The sequence below is a fragment of the Morone saxatilis genome, unplaced genomic scaffold, assembly GCF_004916995.1.
Source record: "Morone saxatilis isolate NCDOM2014 unplaced genomic scaffold, NCSU_SB_2.0 Contig10, whole genome shotgun sequence".
Lineage (NCBI taxonomy): Eukaryota > Metazoa > Chordata > Actinopteri > Moronidae > Morone > Morone saxatilis.
The window spans coordinates 2,074,118-2,082,737 of NW_023339652.1; positions in this window are offsets into that span (position 1 = coordinate 2,074,118).

The following is an 8,620-nucleotide window of genomic DNA, read 5'->3' on the forward strand; positions in this document are numbered from 1 at the left end:
TTACTTCTTCATCTCCTCTTCCTCCTCCTCTGCTGACAGTGATGAAGAGTGTTTTTCTTCCTCAGACGGGCATTTGTCTCAGAGAGGCAGACTCCTTCAGCTCCTTTTAATTACTTTGTCATTTAGACCAGGGAGAGGAGGCAGCCTTAATACGGACACACACACACACACACACACACACACTTAAAACACTTTATTCACAGGTGGTCCACCAACCGAGAAGCTATTGTGGCTCACATCTGATCAATGATCAATATTTCTGACATTGTAGTGACAGTGGGGATGTTTAAAAGCAGATATTTGGATAAGGCACAAACAGGCTCACGGTCGCCCCCTTGTGGCCGATGAAAAACAGCAGCTCCAATGACAGCTGCAGTTGGTGTTTTCTGGCCACTGGCTGCAGGGAGCAGCAGTGAGAAAACATACTTGGATAAACCAACACAAAAGTGAGATTAACTAATACGTTTTTCACTTGTATATTTTATATAAAACAGTGTTTTTTCCTCTTAAACAAAGCTACAAATCTTCTTTCTTTTTCTTACTTTTCTTTTTCTTACTTTTGATACAAACTTTAAACTCTTCGCAGGTTTCGATACTTGGTGCTACAAAATATTTCATTGGTTTTCAAAACATTATTAAAATGTGGTATCTACTGTGGTATCTATTGTTTGGTCCTAACTGTGTAGAGAGACAGCACTATGAAAGACATTCAAGCGGCTTCCAGAAGTTCTTTTAAGGACAACAGCAGCAGCGTGGTTGGTTTCTCCCTGATTTGTGATGTAAGTCGAGGGTTATTACCTGCAGATGATTCATCCTGTGACTCAGTGTCAGAAATACCGTTGCTCACTCTGTATGTTAAACAGTTATTCTTTATTTTTCATGAATCTTCACCCCAACACACCCTAAAGACGTGTGATTTCATCACTTTGTGTTGCCTTGGAAATGTGTCTCAGGTAATTGATTCATCAGTGTCTCATTAAATCAGGCCCCTAATCGGTGCAAGAAATCCAAATCGCTGTATGGCGACTGACTTGCTGCTGAAATCCAGATACCTGAGACTGGACTGTCCTTAGATATAACAGGACATCTGTTTTTTATGTGGTCGAGGTCGCACAGAAACTAAATGGATGTCAATGCAGAGTCCTCACAAGCATGGTAAACCACTGTGTATGAGTGTGTGTGTGTGTGCTGCAGGGTGTTGTGTAAACAGGGAGGCTCTGTAGCGTAAATGAAGTGCCTCCCGGCTTCTCTGGGCTCAGATGGTGTGTTGGGTTCGTCCTTCTGCTGCCGCCTTCAGGGCACCGGGAGCCGGGTGGAGCTGAGCAGAGAGGGGGAAGAGGGACTAGTCGGCATCTGGGGCTCCTCTCACTGTCTCTCCTCAGTGGCTCACCCTATCCTTTAAAAAAAACAACACTTTTTAGTTGTTTCTCTGTCAGTTCTGTTTCTTTCTGTCTGTTTTAAATTCAAATATGACAAAGAAGCTTCACACAGAACATGCCACAGCACAAGAGGTGCCAACAACTGGAAGATGATGAACAACAAATAAACCTCAGATGTTTCGATCAAGGAAAATTTGATTAAAATGAACCAAATAATGTTTCCAAGTCAAACAATCCAGTGATAAAGGTAAAAGACATTCATGTACAAAGTACATGTATCGGCGCTAATCAAGGCATTTTTTAACTGATCTGATCTTTATTGACCCCATCCAATCTTTTGTCACACTGCTGTTTTGTTTTTCGAAAATAAACACTCGGCAGAATACAGACAGTTCAGTAACTCAGGTAAAGGCTACACCGAAGCAACAAACACTGGAGAGAGAAACTCCCTCCAGACAGCGACAAGACCAAAAAGATTACAGAGGGTTATTTTACACTTAATTGTGTAAAAAAGAAATAATAAATACATTAAGGAACCGCTGGCAATTTGGTTCTTTATGCAATGCAGAGCTATGCAATTGTCAAGCATATATCCTGGATTGACTTTAATAACTTTAAGGACTTAAAGTGTGCACTGGGAACTAAAATCGGGACATCCCTCGTTTAAGTGGCAAATTAATCCAAATTTGGTGCAAAATAAACTGCTGTCTGCGTGTTGATGTTAATGCAGCCCATTCTCTGTCCGAGGGCATTAAATAACAATGGTTTGTCATCTCCATAGAGACGCACAAGGCACCGTTTTGCGTCTGTCTGAGACGCAGCACGCTGTCATTGAACTCCAATTAACCGACACACGTCAGGTGATGTAGTGTAAAGTGTGAGAAAGTCCGCATAAGCAGGGTATACGAGTGGGTGTAGGGTCAAACAAACACAGAACTTAAACCCAGGAGACCAGAGTTTGTGTCCGCTGTCAAACCAAAAGTCATAAGATGTTTTATTAACTAACCATAGTTAAAATTGTAACTGTAAAAAATGGCAGACACAAGAACTTTTACTGGATGTACTTTGATGGTCTCATTTGTTCCCAAGAGTCACTAATGTTACACGGCGGCCCATTTTGTCACTATTTTCTCATCCAACTTGCTGAATTAAGGGTTTATTTTGACCAAACCAGAGTTAACGTTTTTGTTTAAGACTAACAAAGATGGTTTTGGTGAGTTTCATTTTGATTCTGTCCAGTTAATTTTGTAAATACGATATTTGCACGATATGGTAAAAACATCTTATTGCAATTATTTTGACAGATATTGCAATATGATATGAGAAGACTTTTGTCACACAACTTGCAGTAATGGCAAGTGACTTGTGTAATTAATGTACTTATTTTAACCCAAATCATTATGTTTTCCTAAACCTAACCAAACTACAAGTGTTAACCACGAGTTAAAAACAGATGCTCAAAGGTGCCTTGCACTTCAGTATATCTGTCTGTATTTGACGACCTGGGATGAGAACGTGTCGGGAAATGAGGGTACGTCTCACGCAGTGCAACAGTGCAGCTCACTGATGTTTTTAATAGTTTTTGGGACAACAAAGAAGTTCTGTGGCGTAGCGGAGTAGAAGAAGATATATATCAGGATTTGATACACACACAACATTAATGAAAAAATTATATAGAAACATAAGGAAGGATAGACGTCTAACACAGTGGTTGACCCCCTTTCAATCAGTGAGTAAACATATCACATTCAATGCATATCAAAAACAATACAGAACTGATGAGCTCTACCAAATTACCTCTTCAGCCTGGCTTTGAATGTTTTTTAGACATTATTTACCATTTTTGACACATTTATTTAATCATATTTTCTTTTGTAAATTTCATTAATTAATTTGAACTATTTCATTATAATATATATATATATATATATATAATCCCTCTTATTGTTTGTTGTTCCTGCCTGCTTTCTTAATTGATTGTAACTTTTATTAAACACTGTCATTACATCAGTAAAATCGATTGCATTTTATCTTGTCATTTTTATCTTTGTATTCTATCTTAATTTTTACTCCATTCAGTCTTTTTTATCGTCTTGTACGAAAATCTGTGTTTTCTTCTCCCTGACACTTTGTCTTTGGTTTTAACTGCAAACGTTTCTAGTTTTCCCCTTGAAATCAAGAAAGCCTTGCGACCCCCCTCTCGGGTAGCTTTGGCGAACCTTAGTGGAAGGTCCCGACCTCTAGTCTGGGAACCACTGGTCTAACACATAGTTGCCTAATTGGCTTATAAATGCCACATAATATGATGAGACTCTCCCCTTCCTTCTTCCTCTACTGTTTCCGCCTCTGATGCTCTATTATTTAATATTTCTTGTTTTTTTTCCATGTCACCATCACTCCTGTCTCTTTCCCGATGATACATTCAGGTCGCAGTTTGCAGCTTTGTGTGAATGTGTGAATTCATCCTGTTAATGTGACACATTTAAACATACGTCTGACAGGTTTGTATGAATTAACTGAAAATTAAAGCTGACAGCTGAGATAAATCTTTCATAGATGACAGTGACGGATGAATCACCAACAGACAATGAAACATGAATCACCGGATTATTACTTTAATCACACTGCTTAATTTGTGTGTTCATGCTGAAGTGATGTGACTGTGCCGTGTATTGATCTGTGTGATTGATTATAAATTGATTAGTGAGTGTGTGCGGGTGAGAGGGCGGCTGACCTTCCTGTTGACCTGTCTGAGTTGCATGTTGCATGATAGGAGAGTTCATCCATGTCAGGGCTGATTCTGTCTATGAGTCAATCCGGTTATACTCCACATAGGACTTAAGCCTGCTGTGAATTACATAGGAGGATTTTATCTCATTATGATTCTATAAATTAATGCTGTTGATGTGCAGAAAGTTTAATCCTGTTAATCACTGTGGAGATTAATCCTGTAAAAACTACCATTAGGATTAAACATTCTTGTATAAAATGATTTACCTTGATCAATTATTTAAAAGTCCATCACACATAAGGAGGAAGGTTTTTCTTAATCCTTACCATCAGGTTGCTGAGCCAGATTGTTTCAATATTTGAAGTCAAACTGAATTTTGAATTCGTACGTACAGAAATGTAAAGATAATTGTGAAAACAATGTCTAATCTTCAGGCTTTGTTGGGGGGAAAACGCTGTCAATTACTGTATAGCCTAGAAAGCCATGAGTGCATGTTAGTGCATGCAAGTCCCTCAATTTCCAACTGAGTAGAGCGACTGGAACTGCTGTTTTTATCATCTACTGTTGAGAATTAAGGATTTATTTCCACCAAACCAGAGTTGGTGATTGTTGGAACAGTGGAAAGATTACTTTCTGGTTAAACTAAAGGTCTATCTCTGTAGGGATCCTTTCCATAATGCTGTCAGACACTGGGAATAACAATCTGAGTCTGTCAGTGGTAGAAACAACAACTTATAGTGGACAGACCTTGATGGTCTCATTTGTCCCCAAAATTTGCTAACGTTGCATGGCAGCCCATTTTGTGGCTATTTTCTCATCCAACTTGGTGAATTAGGGGTTTATTTTGACCAAACCAGAGTTAACTATTGTTTTTAAGACAAACAAAGATGGTTTGGGTGAGTTTTATTTTATTTCTGTCCAGTTAATTTTGTAAATACGATATTTGCATGATATGGTAAAAACATCTTATTGCAATTATTTTGACAGATATTGCAATATGATATGAGAAGACTTTTGTCGCACAACTTGCAGTAATGGCAAGTGACTTGTGTAATTAATGAACTTATTTTAACCCAAATCATTATGTTTTCCTAAACCTAACCAAACTAGCGTGTTTTCTAATTATCTGCTAAATAAAATGACTGGTTTTGTCTGGTCGCCCATAATGTGGGAATGACCATTTTTGACATATCCACTCTTCACTGAACAAAACTGTTACATTCACGATTATATGAATTTTTGGGGGGTCTGTGTCAAACAAACATGTTTCCTACATCTTAAGAACAAGATTTATAGTGTTTTTTTTTTGACATTTTATCTTTATCAAAAAAACCCAGCTTCTGCGATTTGCGTATTGCACTTGGCCATTTTGCAATTTCAATAATGTTTCAATTAATTGTGCAGCCCTAATATTTGTATTTGTACAACATTTGTCCTTTTACATGGATCCATTTTGCTATTTAGTTTGCATCTCACTCAGAAAGTAGAAGTTAGCACTTTAAGCTAACTAGCTTCTACACATTGGCAGCTCCACACCTTCAGTGCTGTGTTCATCCTGCATTATACAAAGGAGTGGGATTAGATAGCATTGGCTGTCTCTCTTTTATGGGTCCAATCATGATTGTAAATAACAAAATAAATTGCTAAATAGACTCTTAAACCTTCCTGTAACATTGGAGCTACTACCTCTGTGTTCGGTGATGTTTGTCTGTCAGCAGGTTTATGGAAAAAACTACTGGCCCCATTATCATGAAATTTTGTGGAAGCATGTAGCATGAACCAAGGCAGAACGAATTTCATTTTGGAGTGGATCTGAGTCATGGGGCAGATACATGAACCATTTCCCCCTACATTACTGAATTTTATGTATGGTGTCCACATACAACAAAACATAACAGCCACCTCAAAGTTCACTGTAGAAACACCAGGTATGTAAGAAATAAGCCACTGGGGATGCAATTTTGCCATATTACCCAGTCTTGTGGAAAAACAGCCATGAAAGTTGATGATTTGCAATGAAGGCCGGACATTTGAGCTCCACTTTAGACATTAGAAATCTATCTATGCCGTCTTTAAATGTCACTACTGCAAATGTTGGATACACTTTGCATTTCTGCAGCAAAACTAAAAACTCCCTGTAATAAAAAATACTTGACAAGATAGAAAACATATTTGGGTTCTTTAGACGAAAGTCACTTTTGATATTATGGATGGTTGCTCTAGCAACCTCCTTGATTTCGAAAGCAATAACAGTGAGCCGACAGGAAGTTTGGGGATTTGTAGGGTCGCTGCCGGGCACAAAATCAGACAGAGAGAGAGAGAGAGTGTCTTTAAGATTTCCAGTTCATATTGTAGAAATTTACATGAGAGAACGATCGAAGATGAGTTTAGAACAGGGAAGAGAAAGAGAGAGTCTGTGTCTCAACAGAGCAGAACTGACACCAATCTGTCAGACATCCCACACATACACACAAACACACACGAACACAAACACACACAATAATGAAGATAAAATGAAGATGAGGAGGAGGAGGAGGAGGAGCAGAGGAAGAAGAGAACAGAGGAGGAGGAATACGAGGCGAATGGAAACAGTCTGTCATTCACATGACAAATTATGTGTTTTCAGCCTGTGATTTTACCGCAATACTGTCTCTCTTCCTCCCTCTTTCTCTCCTTCCTCTCTCCCTCTCTCCCTCCTTCAGGCTATTCAGTTTCCAATCTGTCTTGTTTGTCTCATTGTTAACAGTGACAGCCCTCCACCTATCTGCATTCACATTTAAACTCTGCATATTTGTGTTTGTGTGTGTGTTGGAGGTGTAGGTGAGCCTCAGTGACAGCTCTCAGATCTAATGAAGCGTCTCTGTGGATATAAATATCGCTTCAATTTATTAAGAAACTGAGAGTGTTTGTGTGTGAGTAAGAGAGTGAGAAGAAAAAAAACAGAAAGTGTGGTATGTTTAAAGAAATTTGTGAGCATTGAGATTATAGATAAACAGCAGTGGTGTCGTCATGTGTTTAAAAGTAGCAGGGCCAAATTTAGGTGCAAATGCAACACAATATGCACATAAATATGCACATGTGCACTGTGACAAGAAGTGTCGCAGCAGGAATCAAATATAAATTCAATAAAATAGCAATAAAATAAATATTGAAATGATTCGCTCTGCCATTCTTCAGTTCTGTTCAGTTTCTTTTCATGAAAGTCAACACCTCCTGCGCATGTTTTACAATGAAGGCCTCCCAGGAAAGGAATGAATTTTGCCCTCCTGAAAGGCTGGAAGGCTTTTAATATGAAACAGGAAGACAGTTTACTCTAATACCAGCCTTTCTTCAAATAAGGCATCTGAAAAGTGCATCCATCCGACGAGCTCTTCTGTTGAAGTATCCTGACACCTTGAGGGTGGTGATACTGAGGATACAATAGAGGACTGCATTGGGGCTCCCGTGGGACCCAACACAAATCTTGCTGGAGCAGGCGGTTTTTACTGTACTGCAAAAGGTCAAAAAACAAACAGGGGGTCCTGGGGTTTAGCTTGCACCCACTAGAAGGAGATGAATATCAAAGCCAGTTCTTAGAAGACAATAGCAAAGCAAGGCAAGTCTGGCACTGGGAAAAATTTTATACTTGTTACTGACTTGTTACCTTTTTACCTGGAGGAGACACAAAACCTTTATTGTGTGGGCATGAATGGGCACACACATAGCGAGAGCGGGACGTAATAGTCAGAAATCAAACAGGAACAAAGAAAACCTGCACAAGGCTTTAATTTACAGTTTCTAATGTGAAATATCTTCACAATAGTTAATGGATCCATACAGTTTCATTGGCACATTAAAGGGATAATTTGACTATTTTGCAGCAGGGTTGTACTGGAGAAGCAGACAACAAAAAGTGTCCTGGGTTTGATTGCTGGCTGGTGCCTTTACGTGTTGAGTTTACATGTTCCTCCAGGGGCTCCAGTTTCCATCAAAGCATGTCTGAATGGAGAATTAACCTTTCATTGCCCTTGAAGAAGGCACTGGCTCAGATCTTGAGTTGGTCCCTGGACGCCGCACTGTGGCTGCCCATTGCTCCTAGACAATATGAATTTAAATGCAAAGGATGAATTTCTTTATGGGTATCAGTGGAGGAGAACTTAAGCAATGCACTGCTGTGGACGGGGTCTTAAAAAAATATATTTTAGCCTCCTAAAAAATGAAAAGAAAAGAAATCATAGTGTTCGCTATGTTTTCGCCTCAATCAGACGGCCCTTTCTGATTAGAAACTGAAGCAGTTGCATCGCTCTATCTAAAGCCGCCACACTCCTTTGACAAAAACAGTAATTTTACCTTGCAACTTAATACCTTTCTTTTTGCAACAAATTGATTGCTAGTCTGCTGCTGTCACGATCTGCAGCTTATAACGTTCATTTGGATGTGTTAAAATACTAAAATCATGCAATAACACAAACAGACGAACTGACCGAGTGTGCACCTAAACTAGTTTTTTTTTTTTTTTTAGGGGGCTAAA